The 22,212-nt window shown below is 36.5% G+C and overlaps 1 protein-coding gene and 1 long non-coding RNA gene across 3 annotated transcripts in view; one reads left to right on the top strand and one right to left on the bottom strand.

The window, feature by feature from the left end:
* LOC145507407 (uncharacterized) overlaps positions 1-6,100 on the bottom strand; it is a 28,320-nt gene extending 22,220 nt beyond the window's left edge. Inside the window, exon 1 of the long non-coding RNA XR_014054837.1 lies at positions 5,927-6,100. This is a non-coding gene — a long non-coding RNA (uncharacterized LOC145507407). The remainder of the gene's footprint in view (positions 1-5,926) is intronic.
* Positions 1-22,212, top strand: part of ADGRL4 (adhesion G protein-coupled receptor L4) — a 132,632-nt gene that overhangs the window by 100,432 nt on the left and 9,988 nt on the right. The gene's annotated exons all lie outside the window — the stretch shown is intronic.

Genomic DNA, 22,212 nt, shown 5'->3' on the forward strand with positions numbered 1-22,212 from the left:
TGCAGGAGTTGCTTGTATATTTTTGAGATTAATTGCTGTCCGTTGCTTCCTTTGCTATCATTTTCTCCCATTCTGAAGGCTGTCTTTTCACCTTGCTTATTGTTTCCTTTGTTGTGCAAAAACTTTTAAGTTTAATTAGGTCCCATTTGTTTATTTTTGCTTTTATTTCCAATATTCTGGGAGGTGGGTCATAGAGGATCCTGCTGTGGTTTATGTCAGAGAGTGTTTTGCCTATGTTTTCCTCTAGGAGTTTTATAGTTTCTGGTCTTACGTTTAGATCTTTAATCCATTTTGATTTTATTTTTGTGTATGGTGTTAGAAAGTGTTCTAGTTTCATTCTTTTACAAGTGGTTGACCAGTTTTCCCAGCACCACTTGTTAAAGAGATTGTCTTTTCTCTATTGTATATTCTTGCCTCCTTTGTCAAAGATAAGGTGTCCATAGGTGTGTGGATTTATCTCTGGGCTTTCTATTTTGTTCCATTGATCTATATTTCTGTCCTTGTGCCAGTACCATACTGTCTTTATGACTGTGGCTTTGTAGTAGAGCCTAAAGTCAGGCAGGTTGATTCCTCCAGTTCCATTCTTCTTTCTCAAGATTGCTTTGGCTATTCGAGGTTTTTTATATTTCCATATATATTGTGAAATTATTTGTTCTAGTTCTCTGAAGAATATTGTTGGTAGCTTGATAGGGATTGTATTGAATCTATAGATTGCTTTGGGTGGTATACTCATTTTCACTATATTGATTCTTCTGATCCATGAACACAGTTTATTTTTCCATCTATTTGTGTCCTCTTTGATTTCCTTCACCAGTGTTTTATAGTTTTCTCTATATAGGTCTTTTGTTTCTTTAGGTAGATATATTCCTAAGTATTTTATTATTTTCGTTGCGATGATGAGTGGAATTGTTTCCTTAATTTCTCTTTCTGTTTTCTCATTGTTAGTGTATAGGAATGCAAGGGATTTCTGTGTGTTAATTTTATATCCTGCAACTTTACTATATTCATTGATTAGCTCTAGTAATTTTCTGGTGGAATCTTTAGGGTTTTCTATGTAGAGGATCATGTCATCTGCAAACAGTGAGAGTTTTACTTCTTCTTTTCCAATCTGGATTCATTTCTTTTTCAGCTCTGATTGCTGTGGCCAAAACTTCCAAACCTGTGTTGAATAGTAGTGGTGAGAGTGGGCACCCTTGTCTTGTTCCTGACTTTAGGGGAAATGCTTTCAGTTTTTCACCATTTAGGATAATGTTTGCTGTGGATTTTTCATATACAGCTTTTATTATGTTGAGGTATGTTCCTTCTATTCCTGCTTTCTGGAGGGTTTTTATCATAAATGGATGTTGAATTTTGTCAAGGCTTTCTCTGCATCTATTGAAATAATCATATGGTTTTTATTTTTCAATTTGTTTATGTGGTATATTACATTGATTTATTTGCAGATATTGAAGAATCTTTGCATCCCTGGGACAAAGCCCACTTGGTCATCATGTATGATCTTTTTAATATGTTGTTGGATTCTGTTTGCTAGGATTTTGTTAAGGATTTTTGCATCTATGTTCATCAGTGATATTGGCCTGTAGTTTTCTTTTTTTGTGTCATCTTTTTCAGGTTTTAGTATTAGGGTGATGGTGGCCTCATAGAATGAGCTTGGAAGTTTACCTTCCTCTGCAATTTTCTGGAAGAGTTTGACTAGGATAAGTGTTAGCTCTTCTCTAAATTTTTGGTAGAATTCAGCTGTGAAGCCATCTGGTCCTGGGCTTTTGTTTGCTGGAAGATTTCTGATTACAGTTTCAATTTCCATGCTTGTGATGGGTCTGTTGAGATTTTCTATTTCTTCCTGGTTCAGTTTTGGGAAGTCGTACTTTTCTAAGAATTTATCCATTTCTTCCAAGTTGTCCATTTTATTTGCATATAGTTGCTGATAATAGTCTCTTATGATTCTTTGTATTTTTGTGTTGTCTGTTGTGATCTCTCCATTTTCATTTCTAATTTTGTTGATTTCATTCTTCTCCCTTTGTTTCTTGATGAGTCTGGCTAATGCTTGTCAATTTTATTTATCTTCTCAAAGAACCAGCTTTTGGCTTTGTTGATTTTTGCTATGGTCTCTTTTGTTTCCTTGCATTTATTTCTGCCCTAATTTTTAAGATTTCTTTCCTTCTACTAACCCTGGGGTTCTTCATTTCTTCCTTTTCTAGTTGCTTTAGGTGTAGAGTCAGGTTATTTATTTGACTTTTTTCTTGTTTCTTGAGGTAAGCCTGTATTGCTATGAATCTTCCCCTTACCACTGCTTTTACAGTGTCCCATAGGTTTTGGGTTGTTGTGTTTTCATTTTTGTTCATTTCAATGCATATTTTTATTTATTTTTTGATTTCTTCTGTGATTTGTTGGTTATTCAGCAGTGTCTTGTTCAGCCTCCATATGTTGGAGTTTTTAATTGTTTTTCTCCTGTAATTGACATCTAATCTTACTGCATTGTGGTCAGAAAAGATGCTTGGAATGATTTCAACTTTTTTGAGTTTACCAAGACTAGATTTATGGCCCAGGATGTGATCTATTCTGGAGAAGGTTTCGCGTGCGCTTGAGAAAAAGGTGAAATTCATTGTTTTGGGGTGAAATGACCTGTAGATATCAATTAGGTCTAACTGGTCTATAGTATTGTTTAAGGTTTGTGTGTCCTTGTTAATTTTCTGTTTAGTTATCTGTCCATAGGTGTGATTGGGGTATTAAAGTCTCCCACTATTATTGTGTTATTGTTAATTTCCCCTTTCATACTTGTTAGCATTTGCCTAACATATTGTGGTGCTCCTATGTTGGGTGCATATGTATTTATAATTGTTATATCTTCTTCTTGGATTGAACCTTTGATCATTATGTAGTGTCCATCTTTGTCTCTTTTCACCACCTTTGTTTTAAAGTCTATTTTATCTGATATGAGTATTGCTACTCCTGCTTTCTTTTGGTCTCTATTTACATGAAATATCTTTTTCCAGCCCTTCACTTACAGTCTGTATGTGTCCCTTATTTCGAGGTGGGTCTCTTGTAGACAACATATATAGGGGTCTTGTTTTTGTATCCATTCAGCCAGTCTTTGTCTTTTTGTTGGGGCATTCAACCCATTTACATTTTAGGTAACTATTGATAAGTATGATCCCGTTGCCATTTACTTTATTGTTTTGAGTTGGAGATTATACACCCTTTCTGTGTTTCCTGTCTAGAGAACATCCTTTAGCATTTGTTGGAGAGCTGGTTTGGTGGTGCTGAATTCTCTGAGCATTTGCTTGTCTGTAAAGCTTTTGATTTCTCCTTCATATTTGAATGAGATTCTTGCAGGATACAGTAATCTGGGCTGTAGATTATTTTCTTTCATCACTTTAAGTATGTCCTGCCATTCCCTTCTGGCCTGAACAGTTTCTTTTGAAAGATCAGCTGTTATCCTTATGGGAATCCCCTCGAGTGTTATTTGTTGTTTTTCCCTTGCTGCTTTTAATATTTGTTCTTTGTGTTTGATCTTTGTTAATTTGATTATTATGTGTCTTGGGGTGTTTCGCCTTGGGTTTATCTTGTTTGGGACTCTCTGGGTTTCTTGGACTTGGGTGATTATTTCCTTCCCCACTTTAGGGAATTTTTCAACTATTATCTCCTCGAGTATCTTCTCATAGTGTTTCTTTTTGTCTTTTTCTTCTGGGACTCCTATGATTCGTATGTTTGTGCGTTTAACATTGTCACAGAGGCCTCTGAGGTTGTCCTCATTTCTTTTAATACTTTTTCCCTCTCTGTTTCATTTATTCCTATCATTCTATCTTCTACCTCACTTATCCCATCTTCTGCCTCCGTTATTCTACCATTGGTTCCCTCTAGAGTGTTTTTGACCTCATTTATTGCTTTATTCTGGAGAAGGCAGTGGCACCCCACTCCAGTACTCTTGCCTGGAAAATCCCATGGATGGAGGAGCCTGGTAGGCCACAGTCCATGGGGTCGCTAAGAGTCGGACACGACTGAGCGACTTCACTTTCACTTTTCCCTTTCATGCACTGGAGAAGGAAATGGCAACCCACTCCAGTATTCTTGCCTGGAGAATCCCAGGGACGTCGGAGCCCGGTGGCTGCCGTCTATGGGGTCGCACAGAGTCGGACACGACTGAAGCGACTTAGCAGCAGCAGCAGCAGCAGCAGCATTGCTTTATTCATTATATATTGACTCTTTTTTATTTCTTCTAAGTCCTTGTTAAACCTTTCTTGCATCTTCTCGATCCTTGTCTCCAGGTTATTTATCTTTAACTCCAATTTGTTTTCCAGATTTTGGACCATTTTCACTATCATTATTCAGAATTCCTTATCAGGTAGATGCCCTATCTCTTCTTTTGTTTGATTTGAAGGGCATTTCAATCAAATATGAAGTTTACTTTAAAAATAAGGTCTTAAAAAAAAACAAATAAAAATAGGGTCTTTTTTTTTTTTTTGCAAGGTAATAGTAGATTATAAAAATGAAAACTGAAGGAGTAATAGGGGACTTAAAAATAAAATAAGAAAATAAAATACAATTTAAAAGTATTTTAAAAAATTAGAAAAAGTTTTAAAAATTTTAAAAATGATAATATAAAAATATATCTAGGACTTTCTCTGGAGCTGTTACGGACAGTGTGGGGTCAGTTCATTTTCAGATAGTTCCTTGGTCAGCTTATACTTCTCAAGGTCTCTAGGCCCCTTCTTATGCAGTCGGTGCTAACTACAGGGTTTTAATCTGTTGCATCTGTCACTTCCAAAGCGGTTCCCTCTGTTTCTTTTAGCTTCTTCTGTTTGCTGGTCTCTTCAGTGTCTAATTTTTGCCCTGACACAAGGAGGGCGGTGGTGGTCACTTTTTTTTTTAGTGTCAGTTGTTCAGTCATGCTGTGGGGCAGGAGGAACACTGCAAACGAATCTCACTGGCGTGTGCTCACAATGTTTCAGCCACACTGGGTTTGCTCCACTCACAGCGTGTGTGCTTTCCCAGTCTACACTGCTCAGGCTCTAGGTTGCACTGCCGGGAACTGTCTGAAGCAGCCCTTGGGGTTGCCTGTGCTTCCCAGGTCTAAGCCACTTAGGTTCTGGTTCCCGGGTACTTCACAAAGGCGCAGACTTGGTTGAGCCTGGGTTTTGTGCCCTTCCCAGGTCCGAGCAGCTCTGGTGACCAGGTTTTTGGCTAGCACGGTTGGGGGCTGTGCCTTTTTCCCTTCCCCGGTCCCAGCCGCTTGGTTTTCTGGGTGTACAATGGGCGCAGCTTCCCAGGTGTGCCGTGCTCTCCCCTGGGGAGCTTATCTCTGGCTGCGACCCTCTTGGTGGGTCTCAACCCTCCAGAGTACCAAGAAGTCCTGGTTAGCAGCGAGGTCTGTTTGCAGTTTGGTATAGGATGCCTATCTGGGGCCGCGATTCCACCCTGCTGGCTCTGGCTACCCTCGCCTGCCTGTCTCCTGTGGGGGATGGGCTGGTCCGCGGCCGGTTTACTCTGTTCAGTCCTTTGTTCTGTGAGTGGGCCTGGCTGTGTCTTAGGTTAAGGCTTTTAGCAGGAAAGCTATACCACGGTCTAGGTTGCTGTCTCAATCTAGTTCCTTCAGATTGCCCTCGGGGCATTCAGGCCTAGTCCTTACCCAAAGCAATGCAGCCCACCCCTCCCTGCCCAGCCCTCGCTTGCCAGTTGGGGATGTGCGCGTCTGCGCTGTGCGCCCACTGGGAGTTGCTGTTAGGTACTTAAACCACGGGTTTTAATTATTTATTTATTTTTCCTCCCAGTTATTTTGCCCTCTGCGATTCCAAGGCTCACCACAGACCTGCTGGAGAGAGTGTTTACTGGTGTTTGGAAACCTCTCTTTTTTAAGACTCCCTTCCCGGGACAGATCTCCGTCCCTACCTCTTTTGTCTCTCTTTTTATCTTTTATATTTTGTCCTACCTCCTTTTGAAGACTATGAGCTGCTTTTCTGTGTGTCTCATGTCCTCTGCCAGCATTCAGAAGTTGTTCTGTGGAATTTGCTCGGTGTCTAAATGTTCTTTCAGTGAATTTGTGGGAGAGAAAGTCGTCTTCCCGTCCTGTTCCTCCGCCATCTTAGAACCGCCCCCCCACCCATTATCCTCTTTAGAATATTTACTGTTCCTTGGATATTTCCTTGATTTTCAGTCAGTAATCCTACCACCTTGTGATGCCTGAAATCAACATGATCCTTTCTTCAACATGATCCCACAGAACTTTGATTCAAATCTTAAAGAGTACTTTTAATGATTTGTTTGGTTTCACATGGTAATTTTCTCTGTGCATTACACTTCTCATCTCCAACGTCCAAACACCCAAACAAAGAGCTGTGAGTCTCTTGGTTCACTAACCATAACTTGCTCAAAAATCAGTGCCACTGGTTGCATGACCTTAGGGACCACAGCCCAATGAGTTGCAAATGAATCCTCTACAGAGCAACATTCACAATACATTCTGTGCATGAGTGTACTCTACACTGTATGACTATCAGCCCTCTCTTTGGTTACTGCAGAACACAGAAGGTAGGAAGTCCTTAATAATTATCTATTTTAATTGATTCATTAATAAAGACCATGATAATAAAAGAGGCAAGAAGAAACACCCTGTGAGCTTTCTTAAGACATCACTGTTCTATGTTCTGGATTCCTAACATGTAAAATGAAGATAATGATGGCTAGTCCAACACAAAAAGATACAGTAAATACCAAACAATTTTTTAGAAAAAAAATCTATTCTTTAAAAATTAAAACAGTAAAATACACAATAATTTGGAGGACAATCTTGGCTTTCTTAGCTTTACCTTTTGTATTAAAATTTAAATTAAAACCCTGATTTTAAAACCATCATTTGCACAACAAAAATTTGTATGCCACAGAATGTATGTTTGGCCAGTATAGTGTGTGTGTGTGTGTGTGTGTGTGTGTGTATACATATAAATGTGAAAGTAAAAGTGTTGTGTATGACTCTTTGCAACCCTGTGAACGATAGCCCACCAGGCTCCTCTGTCCATGGAATTCTCCAGGCAAGAATACTGGAGTGGGTTGCTATGCCCTTCTCCAGGGGATCTTCCTGACCCAGAGATCAAACTCAGCTTTCCTGCATTTCAGGCAAATTCTATACTGTCTGAGCCACCAGGGAAGCCCATATATAAGCATAATTCACCACTAATTTTTAAATAGTGGTGAAGATACAACATCATTTGTTTGATTATAGCAAGATGTTATAGTGTAATAAATGTGTTTGTTATATGGACTTGGTTAAAATTCTCTAGTACACTCTACTGGAAAATGTAACTGAAATGAAGCAAAATGTGAAATATCTTAAAGAAGAGCAGTAGAAATTTAATAGGATAAATAGTATATTTTTTCCAGAATAAAGATAAAATATAAGGAAGTCTTCAAATTTAAATAGATAATTTGTGGTGACTTTGCTGTGCGTGCCTTTAAATGGGAGATAAGATTGCTTTCACAGCTTTCTCTGAACAAATCTGGGAAGACTTGCACTTGTAAATGACATTTTAATAGAACAATTGACAATGACTTTAATTCTTACATGGAATGCTTTTATTTCTTCTGAAGACTAAGAACTAGTTCCCAATAAATGATGTTTGCTTATTTTTATGAATGTAGCCCTAGGGCATGTCTGGTTTGGGGTTATAATAATAATACCTTTAAGACAATATGTAAATAAGTATAGTTCGGCACTGGTGGATTTTTCTACCCTTTGATGTGTTGTTTTTTTAACTACTTAGGTATTTGAGCAGCAATATTTTCTGCATTGATCAAATGAATGTACTTCCTCAGGTGTTTACTCATTAATATTAAGGATCTCTTAGAATTCTGAAGTATGAACTGCTGACCCCATGATTCTATGAATTGCTACATTTAGAATGTTAAGGTTATAACTATACATGAAAAGGCCTAGTCATACTTTTGAAAGTCTGAGCTATACAAGAAAGAGATTTCTAAATCTTTGTAAAGCAAGCTGCAAACTGAAGATAATTTCATAATTTATTTCTTTCTTCAATATTTTTAATCTCTCATGCTGAATTCTTTTAACTAAAACTGTGCAAATGATTAGATTCAAGTACACAAATATAAAAAAAAGTTTGTAAAAACAATTTAACTTTTAAGTAGAAATTGAAGTTTCCTATAGATATGTTCAGTATTGAAGAATTTAATTTGCTTGATTGAGGCAAATACTAATTAAGCTATGTCCAATTAAGGCATTTTCTTTCCAAAAAAAGAGACCTTTCATTTGAATTTAAATCACAACTCTTATAATTGAGTGTTTCTACATTGCTACTTTACCCATTTCTCTTTAGGTTGCCCAGAGTTCCACTCAGTTTTTTGTGGTGGTCTTCTCTAATTGTTCTAAATTATCTTTTAATTCCCTTTCACCAGGAAATACTAATTAAAACCTACTCAAAAATGAATTCCTCACATACCCCTTACAAACAGACCATGTCTATGTGTACTTATTATTATGTGATGTATTCTTATTGCATTTTTTAAAATTTCACAAATTTCCCACACTTGAAAGAAATGTAAATATTAGACTTTCTAAAGTAAAAGGTGAATATTTCAAAACATGCTCCATGATTGACTCTTCTTTTTCTTAATATTTACTTTGTATCCTTCTTGACTTTTGCTATGCATACATGCACACATAAATACATATATATACACATATATGTGCACATACATATGTATAAATGTAAGCAATAAATTTGATTATAAATTCATATAACCTGAATTATTTGTAACCTGTAATATATCATATTCATCATTCCTTGTTAGAATATACAATTCTACCATTTTTTATCATTGCATATTATGAGTATCCTCTTTTATTTAACTTCTTCCTTATTGAACATTTGTTAGTGCAAGAGAATGACTATTTCAATACAGTTACATATACCCATTATATAAATTTGTTAGGAAATGTTTCTTAGAAGTAAAATGTACTGCACAGGAATGTAGTCAATAATATTACAATAACTTTGTATGGTACTTAATATACAAAATTATCAAATTGCTCTGTTGTACACCTGAAACTGTTATTGAGTCCAAGCTCACTCTGCTTGCCATGTGACAGGTCAGTAAGTCCACATACAAAGTGTTAAGTCAAGGAATATGACTTTATTCGGAAAACCAGCTGACTGAGACTATGGGAGACTAATGTCTCAAAATAACTATTTTATCAGTGCTGGATGTCAGGTTCTTTTATAGAACAGAGGTGGGGGGGTGGGGGGTGAGGAGAAAAAGTAAAAGGATCATTAATCTTGCAGATATCTCCTGGAATGGCCAATCTCTGGGAAGGGATGTGTTAATTTCTTCCTTCCTGTAGCCATCCACAGGTAGACAGGGTCCCATACAAAGGCATTTTGGTTTAACATTCAGGTAGAGGGGCAAGGTTCCCCAAGACAGGCTATTATGTATGGACAGTATCCTTGTAGTGAACAAAAGCAACCAGAAGCCAAGATTAAAGCAAAAGAAACAGATCCAACATGGAGTCAGTTCTTTCCTGTAACAAAAGTAATGTAACATTGTAATTCAGCTAAACTTCAATTTAAAAAGAAAAGTACAAATGGAAGTAGATTTTTAAAGAAGATTTTTAAAGTTACAACTTGCCTCCAAAACATTTACTTCAATTGATATTCCACTTTCATTGACAAATTATAAGAATGGCCATTTTCTGACATTTTGCCAATGTTAGATAGTTTTATCTACTGTGGTTATCTTATGGCTATATTGGAATATATAAACTGAAAGGACGAATTATGATAGACCAGGATTCTGTAACAGTGGCATTATTGACACTTAGGACCAGATCTTTGTTATGAGGCCTTTGCTTTATAGAAGTTTAGTAGCATCTCAGACTGCTACTCACCAGATGCCAGTAGCACCAGCTCCACATACCAGCCAGGTATGACAAACAAAACTGTCTCCAAAAATAACAAAATGTCCTCTGAGGGCCATGTTCCTCATTCTCTTGATTGGGAGCTACGATCCTACATTGGATTTTAAGTTTCTTTTATAGGAGTGCATTTGCAGCTTTCTTTAATTGGCATAAATATAAGAAAAGGAATTGAAATCATAGCTTGGGCAATGTCCTTTAGATGACCCCATCGAAGCTATATTAGAAACACTATTCATTGTAAATTTTAAATGGTGGGGATAACATTTTAATTACGTGTTTTAATCTAATGGCATCATATTTGTTAACTGCATCTTTTAGTGACCTCTGTGGTTCAAGGCTCTTCAGTATTCTATCATTTTCACCATATTATGTGTTATTAAGAACTTCAGAGCCTATAACATTTAGCTATTTTCTTACATTATTCTGACCTTCTTATAAGAGGTAGCTGGAATTTAAAAAAGAAAAAATGGAGCTAAAAGAACAACATAAATAATACATTTGTAGTTTTCAGTGTATTCCTATTCAGGGGGGTTATATTCTTACCAGAAATACCTTTTGCAGATAATCTAGTAGGTACTTGTTCTAGAAAATTTCATAAAAATTGAATAACTTTATAAAAATTGGAGATCAAAAATAAATTGAAAAAGAAATCCTTTGAGTCTCTCAAGCCCAATTAGAAATTACCAGCCAAGATGAAGTTCATCACTGGTGTTTTTGTATAAATGCAGCTTTACATTGAAGGATATTACACAATGAAATGGTGAGAGGAAAACAGTAAGAATGTTGGTACAGCAAGATAGTCATTAGAATTATTATTCACTTTACATTCGTATAATCTTTTAATCTTTACAAAACCCTTTTAGCATTTCTGTTAATCCTCCCAAAAGCTTCAGTAATATATCAAAATTAAGATAGTAATAACATGTAATAAAAGATAATGTTTTACTAGATTTTTGCTAGATCTAGTAACTATTATCTTGAGTTATCTATTTATAAATACCTATAGGGATTCTGCTATTTATAGCTTTTTAAAGAAGCGTACTAATTTCTTGAGAAGAACTGATTACACTAAAGCAAATTATGTACATTCTTATGTATCTAACAGGTGAAACCTTCAAGGTTCTACTCACTAGAATACATAAAAATCCTTAAATTTAGCCAAGAGCACACTACATATTCTGACCACTCTTCTACCTCTGCTCATCCTCTGAGTGTAACACAGAGTCCTTACCCAAGCTGGCTTGCAACAAGAGTGAGCCCTTCTTTGAATCAGTCTTTGTTAGCATTTGCTGAGCTCTTATTCTACACATATGAAAATATTTAGTCTTCCCTATAAGTATTTATCATGTCCCTCTGTCTCCTTCAGTATTCTCTGCAAAATATAAAATATTCTGAGGGAACGAGCTATCTGTGTGGCTCTGTCTTGATTTCTGTTTCTCATATAAAAATGTTGTGTCTAGTTTCAGGGCTTCCCAAGAAAGGAACATTTACAATTCCTTCTGATGAAAAAAACATGCCTCCTGATGGTATCTGTTCAAAAAGAGAGCCTAAGTCTTTCAGTGTTAGAGCACAGCCTTTTTTCATTAGAGTTTCATTCACACTTTGAGTAAGAGCCACCGTTTTATCTATATTTTAAATAAGTAAAATCTTAAGAGAGTTTAAGCAACTGACTTAGGATCACCCAGCTACTGAGTGGTAGAGGCAAACTCAAGTTTCCAAATTTACATTCTGTGCTGTTTCCCTATCACTCATTCTTTAATCTTTCCTTGCCCAAGAGGTTGAAAGGAGTAGATCTTTGTTGGATACATGAAAACCTTGTTCCTGTCTCCGAGATTCCACAAATGGTTTCAGGGTGAGTTGTCAGAGACCCAGCAATTGCAAACCTTCTAAAAAGTATTCATAAGCTTTCAATTCTTATAGGGAAGCTGTCAAAATAAAGTACTTTTCCTCTCATTGAAATGAGGGAAATCTTGTCTACTGTAGATGTCTCTTCCCCCATTTTACATTACTTTTTCTAAATACTTGCCAAGCATATCTAGCAACTAATCAAAATATCCTACCTGAAATCCTGACTATATCAGACTATAGATCAGTATGTGGAATATAGTTTGGATGTTTACTTTTCTTTTAATTGATATTCATCACTAAGCACAGAGAAGGCAATGGCACCCCACTCCAGTACTCTTGCCTGGAAAATCCCATGGATGGAGGAGCCTGGTGGGCTGCAGTCCATGGGGTCGCGAACAGTCGGACACAACTGAGCGACTTCACTTTCACTTTTCGCTTTCATGCACTGGAGAAGGTAATGGCAACCCACTCCAGTGTTCTTGCTTGGAGAATCCCAGGGACAGCGGAGCCTGGCGGGCTGCCGTCTCTGGGGTCACACAGAGTCGGACACAACTGACGCAACTTAGCAGCAGCAGCAGCACTAAGCTATTTTCAGTATCCTGTATGACATCTGATTGTTCAAATTCTTTTTTCATTTTCTCCCATTTCGAAAAAACTGAAAGGTAAGTTTAGTCTTTCAGCCATTGTTTATTGTCCTTAATTCCATACTTGGTTTTTTTGTTTTTTTTCTTTTTAATTTTTTTTTTTTTTTTTTTTTGGTCAATTTGGGCCTTAGTTGCAGCATGAGGGATCTTTTTCCATTGTGGCACATGGGCTTTCCCTAGTGTTGGAGGGAGGGCTCTAAACCATGCAGGGACTCAGTAGCCCCATGGCATGTGGGATCTTAGTTCCCCAACCAGAGATCAAACCCATGTCCCCTGCATTGGAAGGTGGGTTCTTAACCACTGAATCATCAGGTAAGTCCCAATTCCATACTTCTGATTAGAAGATTTATTTTCTTTAGAAAAAATAATTTGTTCTTTTGAATTCTTTGAAGAATCTATATGATTTTTTTTAACTATCAATATAGGTAGTATTAAATCTAAATAAAAGTGCAAGGAGTATTGGGGAAAAAAAAATAACCTGGGAAAAAATAGGTACAATACTTAGAATATTACAGAATACGGCAAAACTTTATCAAGTACTAAAGCCCCAGCTAAGGCTGTGCCAAGAACTGAGAATATATAAATAGAAAGACCTTGCTCCCGAAACAGTGTATCAGGTGGACATATACACACAAACAACCCAAAGACAACACATCTGTAAGCTTGAGGTAACATCATGGTACCTCAGACTGTAAAGAATCTGCCTGCAATGCAAAAGACCTGGGTTCGATCCCTGGGTCAGGAAGATCCCCTAGAAAAGGAAATGGCAAACCATTCCAGTATTCTTGCCTGGAAAATCCCATGGACAGAGGAGCCTGGCAGGCTACAGTCCTTGGGGTCACAGAGTTTGACACAGCTAAGTGACTAGACCACCACCACAAAATCATGGAAAAGCAAATCAGAACATTTCTTTACCCCCTGTTTACATCTTTCTGGCTTCATATTGTTCTTGGGGTCAAGTCTAAAACCTTAAGGAAAGCCAATGATAAGGTTATTTAGGTTATTTGTCATCAAAGTCAGGACCCTTTTGAAGTGAAAAGTAGGTAAAAATATTTCGGAACAGTTTGGTGGACCTATGAAACAGCTCTATTCAAAAGTAGTTGTTTTTTTTTTTTTCTACAGGGTATCGACACTTATTTGGAATAGATCACCATGCGCTTGATAGACATTTTGAATGATAATAATAGACTCACAGTGATAAATGTTTTGAATCCTTCTTCCACTACCCCTGATTTATGAAGGGAGTGGTTGTCCCTAGCCACTTGTGCCTGAGCCTATTTGAGTGAAAAGTGATGCTTACATCATACTAGATAGGGTCTGGGAGAGAGGCAGGATGTTGCTGGTTATCTTCCATATTTAGGCACATTTGAAATTAGAAGGGTCACTACACACATGACTCTCACATGGTACGGCAGGAGCCATGGCAGAAGCTGGAGCTCTCCAGACCTGTATGAGCATATCTCAGTAAGATGTAAACAAATAAAAGACTCAAGTAAATTCTACATTGAGCAGAACATTTGGTAACAGAAGTAACAAATACTGGGTCCCAGCAAATAAGAATAAAGTGGACACTTTCCCTGGGAGGCACTGCATGTTCTGGCCTCCATCTGCCTGTTAGCCTCATATCTCCCATGGGCTTTTGTGTTTTAATAACATTGACTGTTTTACAGTTTCTCAGTAGTTCTTTGTACCTGTCCTTCTCAGTACCTCTACACTAAAACACTCTTCATAGCTTTCCTCTGACTGTTCTTCATCCTGTGAGTTCCTTTCAGATACCAACTCAAGCAACACTTTCTGAGGAAATCTGTCCTCGACTCGTTCTTTTCAAATCTTTTTGCTATATGCCTATATAGATTTTTTTCTGTTTAAAGACTTTCCTCTGTTTATAATTACAAAGATGTTAGTTTGAATGACACATTCATAACTGATTCAGAGCTGTCTCCTCCAGGATACTGTAAGCCCTTTGAGAGTGAAACATTATGGACTTTCTTTCACTATATCCTTGAGGTTTTCCAAGAAGGCTATAATCCGTAGGGTTGAAGGAGTCAGACACAACTGAGAAACTGAGCACACACACACTCAAGTAATGCTATTGGATGAATAAATAATGCACCAAGTACAGCAGTTAGTCAAAAATGTTCATTCTTTTCCCCAAAGGAAATTTAAAGAAAGAAATCATCATCATGGAAATGAGTTATTTTGGAAAGAATGTCTCAGAAGAGATAACATGTGAAGCATTCATTATATCACTTTTTTAATTGAAATATAGTTGATTTACATGCCGTGTTAGTTTCAGGTGTACAGCACAGTGATTCAGTTACACACACACACATATATGTATATATTCAGATTCTTTTCCCTTCCAGGTTGTCACAAAATAATAGTTCCCTGCACTATATCATAGGCCCTTGTTGATTATATGTCTTATATATAGTAGTGTGTATATGTTAATCCCAACCTCCTAATTTATCTCTCCTCTATCCATAAATGTGTTTTCAATGTGTATCTTTTTCTGTTTTGTAAATAAGTTCATTTGTATCTTTTTTAGATTCCACATATAATTTCTATCATATATTTGTCTGTCTGGTTTACTTTGCCTAGTATATTGCTGCAAATAGCATTATTTCATTCTTTTTTACTTTCTTTTCACCTTAGGCAAATTGCTATATCTATCTATCTACCTTCATTGGCGTTTTCAGTTTAACTGAATAAAATGAGTTCCCAGCCAAATAATGTCAGAGTTTTTCAAAGAAGTATGATTAGTAAAAAGCACATATTTGGTGTCCTCGCTATGCCCTGGATTTCTAATATGTACATGAGGATAATGGTGCCAACTCTATAGACAGAATTACTGTAAAAAGAAAGAAAGGAAATTAAAATAATAAAAAAATTCTTTAAAATTTTGGAAAAGTTTCAATAATTTGGGAGACAATCTTATGTCCTTCTTCTCTTTTTACCTTTTATATTGGTGATAACCTTGGAAATATCTTTTAATTTAATTCAAGTTCTATCTTAGATGTTAATTAACAGTTGAATGATTATATGTTTGTATAAATTTTTTAACTGTTAATAACCTCTATCCTAATTTTATACAGCAAATACATACAAAGAACATTTTTCCTTGCTTATATCTTAACAAAAGAAATTTCATTACTCAGTTTTCATTGTCACATTAAATCGAATAATTGTTGTAAATACTCTTCACATATAGTTTTCCTTCTTCACCTTTGTTCCCTTTCTAGCATCTTTCTGTGGCTTATAAACATCTACAGTTGAAACCAACCATAAAAATAGGCTCGTGAAATTCACTTACACCCACAGAGATCACTTTATCGTTCATGTTTATAAATTTCTAGCTCTCCTCACCTTTTAATTCTGTTTGGAGACTAGTAAATTATTCTTTTAAACATTGAAAAACATCTAGCTATTAAAATATTCCTAATGGAAATGTTAAAAATATGAAGTGCAATTTTTTTAAATTTATGATTATATATTGCTGTGGGATTTTAGCCATAATAAAATAGAGCAATTATTTAACTATTACCTCAGGGGATGTGGGAAGATGTTTTCCTAATGAGGCAGTATTCTGCCCACTTGTTGATTAAGACTTTTGTGTGGCCTGCTTGTGTGCCCAAGTCTGATTAATGAATATATATCATAAAGTCCATAGGTCTGTGGTTTCTATTAGATGCAAAATGTTGCATATATCCTGAGGCATCCATTCATAAAATAAAGGAGGTGAAACTTCATTCTTTACTTTTTCTCAAAATTATTCCTAGAGGGTCGTTTCATTTTGCTAACTATTTCAGTTTCCATTGGTATATCTACCTACAAAACAATAGATTTATAATGATATTGTTTTGTCAAAATTGCCAGAACGTGAGATGAAACAAAATTTAGATTTAAGAATGTTTAGTCAATTTAATAGTTGAATGTTCCTTTACATAAACCATTGAGGGTACCTGAGATTGGGGTATACCACCCTTCATCCTCTCAGTCATTCAACAAATGTTTGTTGAGCATCTTTTATTAATATATCTCAGACTTTGTACTATATTTTGGGAATACATCAGTGAGTAAAATATTAAAAAGTCCTTACCCTTATGGATCTTATTCTAAACAACTGTGCTTAGTCGCTCAGTCATGCCCGACTCTTTGTGACCCCATGTACGGTAGCCCAGCAGGCTCCTCCGTCCATGGGGATTCTCCAGGCAAGAATACTGGAGTGGGTTACCATGCCCTCCTCCAGGGAATCTTCGCAACCTAGGGATGGAACCCAGGTCTTCCAAATTGCAGGCAGATTCTTGACCGTCTGAGCCACCAGGGAAGGCCACAATAGTCACAGCCTGTTTTAATAAATAAAGATTTTTTGCAATATAGTCACATTCATTTGTTTGCATATTGTCTAAGGCTGTTTTAATGATATGAAGAATTGAGTAATTGTGATAGAGACCATATGGTCCTCAAAGTTTAAGCTATTTACTGTCTGGCCTTTGATAGAAAAAGTTTGCTTCTCCCTCTTCTACGCTAGAGTGATGTAAGAAAAGATAACTAGCCTCTCCCATAAAATATCCCAGAATATCATATTAGATTTATTAAGAATATTCTTCTTATATTAATGTATCTAATAATTATTTATATTTATTACTCTTTGAAATACAGTTACTCTTTCCTTTTCTATAAAAATTTTAAAGATTGTTAGATTTTTGACCCTGAAATTTCAATTCTACCCTAGAGAAGTTTTAATAAAAATGAGAAATTGTTTAGATGAACAATAAAGAATTAACTTATTGTTGAATTAAACCTATTCAAGTATTTATTTTGCTGATATTATTTTAGAGGAAAATCCTGAAAGTGGAAAAAAAGATCTTATATTTTACATTGAAGAGATATTGCCTAAAATAAAGACTGACAGATATAAGTTCTGAAATTTTAAGGTACTATTTACAGGTCCAGTGAGTCTATGACACAAAATAATGTCTATCCAATTGTTAATAAATATACACTCTTTATTGTTAGACACTTCAAATATTTGAGACAATTTGAAAGAACATCTTGCCATATGATTGAATAACTATTAGTGATGATTGATGTTTGGAACATTTGTATTGAACATTATTCCAAGTACTTTATTATGTAATTTAATACATGCAAAAACCCCGTGAAATAAGTACTAGTATTATCCATATTTTACAGACAAGGAAAGTGCAATACAAGGAATTAAATAAATAAAAGTGAGAACTGTAATTTGAATCTATTTGTGGATTTTAACTTGATCGATTTATGAGGACTTGCAACTTGTCTGGCAGATAAGTCAGTGTAGGAGTAGGAAGAAAAGTGAGTTGTGTCACTTTCTTCTTCATGTTTACTTATCAGTATTCATTTTAATCCAAAGTACACTTGGAGACTTTAGATCTTACGTTTTCATTTTATTGCTGCGCTCAGTCGTGTTGGCCTCTTTGCAACCCCATGGACGTTAGCCTGCCAGACTTCCCTATCCAGGAAATTTTCCAGGCAAGAATACTGGAGCAGGTTGCTATTTCCTTCTCTAGGGTACCTTCCCAACCCAGGAATCAAATCCGCATTTCTTGGGTCTCCTGCATTGGCAGGCAGATTCTTTACCACTGAGCCACTTGGCAGGGCTACTTTATTAAACTACGTGATATGATCTGGAAAGCCACCTGGCAGGCACATGTACTATACCCTGCAGGAGGCTTAAAGATAAGAAAGGGTTGGAGGAGGAAGGAGGACTTCTCTATCTTTAGTAACAGTCACTTGTCTCTCCAAACGGCTTGTACATATATATTTTTTTATTTTTTTCCAAATGGCTTTTATTTGATGTGTGACTATGTGATGTAGAAAAGTGATGGCACTAGTGTCCTCTATATTTTAAGTAGTAAACTTTAATTTTTCCTTGGAAAAATATCAGTAGGAACTCTAATGTGTTCTTCCTGTGTAGTAATAGATTATTTTTATATTCCACATAAGACCACTGACATGAACCCAGTAACCATACTTGAACTCAAAGGATATAAAGCTCTATTGTTCAGCAGCACAGGAAAAACTTGACCACAGAGATCAAGAACGCATGTGTCTCCATTAAGGGTTCATTGGCGTAAAACACTGCATCATTTTCAGTGTCACTGGTGACTTACTAAGTTCAATGAATACTAATGTCAAATAGCTAACCAAGTCGCTACTCATTAATGTTTTCCACTTTTAACCATTTCTAAAATAAAGTTACTGTTAGCAGTCAAAAATAAATAAACATCTGAACAATTAAATCCTTGAACACATCCTTTAGATGTCAATTTAACTTCTCTTTATCCTTCATCTATAGTTTGGTAGTTTTGCAGAGTTCTTAGGAGCATTAACTGTAGAATTTGTCTACTAGGTATGAATCTTGACTCTGCTAAATCCCGTTTCACTTTGAGCCAGTTATTTCACTTCCCTATGCCTCTGTTGCCATAAATGTGAGATACATGTAATGATACAGATCTTACTCAACTTACAGTGGGGTTATGGCTCAACTAAACCCCATGTATTAGATGCATGTAGAAATGCATCTAATACAGCTAACTTTATGAACGTCATAGCTAAGCCTAGCCTACCTTAAATATGCTCAGAACTATTATGTTAGTCTAAAGCTGGGCAAATCTTTTAACACAAAGCCTGTGTGTAAGGAAGCATTGAATATCTCACGTAATTTCTTGAATACTGAAAGAGAAAAACAGAGTGGTTGTATGGGTACAGATATTTGTCAGCATCCTGGTTGTTTACCCTCGTGACCATGGGGCTGACTGGGAGCTGAGGCTCACTGCCGCCGCCCAGCATCAAGAGAGTACCATACCACATATAACGAGACTGGGAAAAATCAAAATTCTAAATTTGAAAGACAGTTTCTACTGAATACATATCACTTTCCCACCACTGTAAAGTCGAGAAATCCTAAACCAAACCATCAAAAATGAGGGACTCTCTGTAATAATAATATTAAGAGGAATAAGAATACTTATCCTCTAAAGTTCATGTGAGGGTTAAATAAATGAATAAATAAAGAAGGCTGAGAATAGTGTGTCTGGCACATAGAAAACACTCAATAAATATTAGTATTATTATTTTATTGATTTGAATCTCTATTTTAGATATTGAGTATATGAAAAATGGTAGAACAACTATTCGGCCAGTTGTATACCCAAGAAGTAAAGGCCTGTTGGGAGAGTATTGCTATGTTTTAAAGTATAAATCTCAAGAGATTAGTCAAGTATCAGGAATATTGTTAATGTTGTTCAGTTGCTAAGTCACGTCCAACTCTTTGTGATCCTATGAACTTCAGCAGGCCTGGCTTCCCTGTCCTCCGCTATCTCCCGGAGTTTGCTCAAGTTCATGTCCATTAATATACTGTTAATGTCCAAGAATAATCTATGAGGGATACTCTCCTCTTAGGATATTTAAAACCTAGTTAAATATATTGTATTTTCAGATTCTTTCAAATGTTTCAGTATGTTTCAGATTACTGAATATTCTTTTCCTATACTTATAAACTACACTCCCATTTCTCCATAGTCTGCTCTCTCATCTGCCAGGTGTTAGCCTCAGGAGAGGACATTCTAGATATTCCCAAAGCTGCTCAATACTGAGCCTAGGGAATATTAAAAAAAGATGAGACTTTTGATGCTGGGAAAGAAATGCTTCCTAGCAGTGTCATGAGGCTATATGTCAGGGAAAAGTTGGTCCACACCACAGTTCTAATAAAAGATCAACAAACTCAGTAGCAAAACAATTTCTGTGTTTCCTCTAAGTTTATACTAATGCAATTACCATCTAAACTTTGAAAATTTCGTTTCTAACTATTACTGACCAGGGTTCTTGGCCTCCTTAATCAGTAGAAATTGATCACAGACCAGACAAGAAATTCAGACAAAGCTTTATTGGAGACCCTGCTGCAGCAGTGGGGGGGCGAAAACAAACAACGGGTCCCCTTGCTTGCCTGCTCCCTGAGGGGGTGAACTTGTTCCATATGTGGGGTAAGGGTATGGTTGTGTTCAGAGGTCGGGCCACAAGGATGGCTTAGGTGGCTTGCCCACCGCTTAGGCGGTGTTGTATGCAGGGGGCATGTGCAGTACCCTGCTTTTGCTCCTGAGCTCTGCTTTTGCTCCAGGTTCTTCAAAAGTGGTAGTTGAGTTTGTTGGTCTCTCTGTATCTTTTGTCCAGAATTGGCCACACTTAATTTTAGTCCCATATAGTTTCTTTGTATTTTGTTGCTTGAGGAGAGGTGTGTTCAGGTGCATGCATTGCTGCACTGCACTAAAGGTCCCAGGGTTCAGCTTGTCTTACAACTATTACTTTATTAGCAAAAGGTGTTTAACAGGTGCTAGCCCAATCAGTTGCTTCCTGGCACAGCTTCATCATGCAGATCTTGGGATTTCCAGGGGGAGTTCTGCCAAGCCTGGGTGTATTCTTTACTGGGCTCAAACCTTTTATATGTGCTTTCAGCCACTATATACCTTCAGGGTATTTTATCAGTCTCTACATTCACACATGTTCAGGTTCCACAATGATTGCAACATATGAAAATTCACCCCCTCTTCATTTGAGATCTCTTTTCAAACAATTATAGACCGGCCTGCATTGAGAGGATAATGTCCTTGGGGTTTTCTACTATGAAGTCAGTGTCCTCAGATTATAAAAAAAATCAGATGAGAGAATAATTTGAAAGCTATGAAATCAGAATTGTCATACAAACCACAGAATGTTCATGTGCTTTAACTTTCAGATAAACAACAAATTATTTTTTAAGTATGTTCTCAATATTGTATGGAACACACTTACACTAAAAAATTACATTGTTATTTATCTGAAATTCAAATTTAACTGGCATCCTACATTTTTATTTCCTAATCTGGCAACACTGTGAGAAAGACCTATAAAGGTAGGTATTAATGTTATAATGAAGAAAATGTGACAAGTACTTGAAAGTACAGACTGCATTTATGATTTGCTGAAAAAGAAGTCATTTACAAGTTATAACTTGGCTTGATCTTTTTACTTTAGGAAACACAGAAACAAATCTCACAAATAATAAATGTTTCCATATAATTGACTACCCACCAAATATCTAGAACATCAACAATAAATATGAGTTATTGATACATTAGCATTTGTTTTAAGCTGGATTTAAAACTTTTATTTTAAAAATAAGAAATACTGTAACTATGTGGGGTTTAATATCTATACCAGGTAATCAGTGATAGTAAACTAACACAGGGTGTTTTAGTAATGCTGTTATAACAAATTATTACAAACTTCGTGGCCACAAATCTATGAGTTCACAGTAGGGGAGGTCAGAGGTCTGCATACAGCAAGGCTCAGATGACTCTTCTGCTCAGAGACTCACTGGGCTAAAAACAACGCAAAAGCCATTCTGGAAACTTTGGGGGAGAATTTATTTCTGTGCTTATTCAGATTGTTGGCCAAATTCAGTTTCATGCGATTTGATTTCTTTGCTGGCTTTTAGACAGATGTCAGACTCCATTTGTGGAGGCTCCCACATTTCCTGCCTCATGGCCCACTAGGTCTTCTCTGCTTTCTGACCTTCACTTCTGTCTCATCTCTCCTGCCTTCTGCAGCATCTCTCTGCTGAATCTCTTTTGCCTTCCTCTTTCGTTAAGGGCTCGCATATTGACATTGAACCCTTTTTGATCCAGGATAACTTTCTTATCCTAAAGTCTATAACCTTAATTCTATCTATAAAATCCCTTCTGCTATACTCACAGGGTTCCAGATGTTGGGGTG

Source organism: Giraffa tippelskirchi, chromosome 5 (genome assembly GCF_054371585.1).
Source record: "Giraffa tippelskirchi isolate mGirTip1 chromosome 5, T2T-mGirTip1v1.2.pri, whole genome shotgun sequence".
NCBI classification, from domain to species: domain Eukaryota; kingdom Metazoa; phylum Chordata; class Mammalia; order Artiodactyla; family Giraffidae; genus Giraffa; species Giraffa tippelskirchi.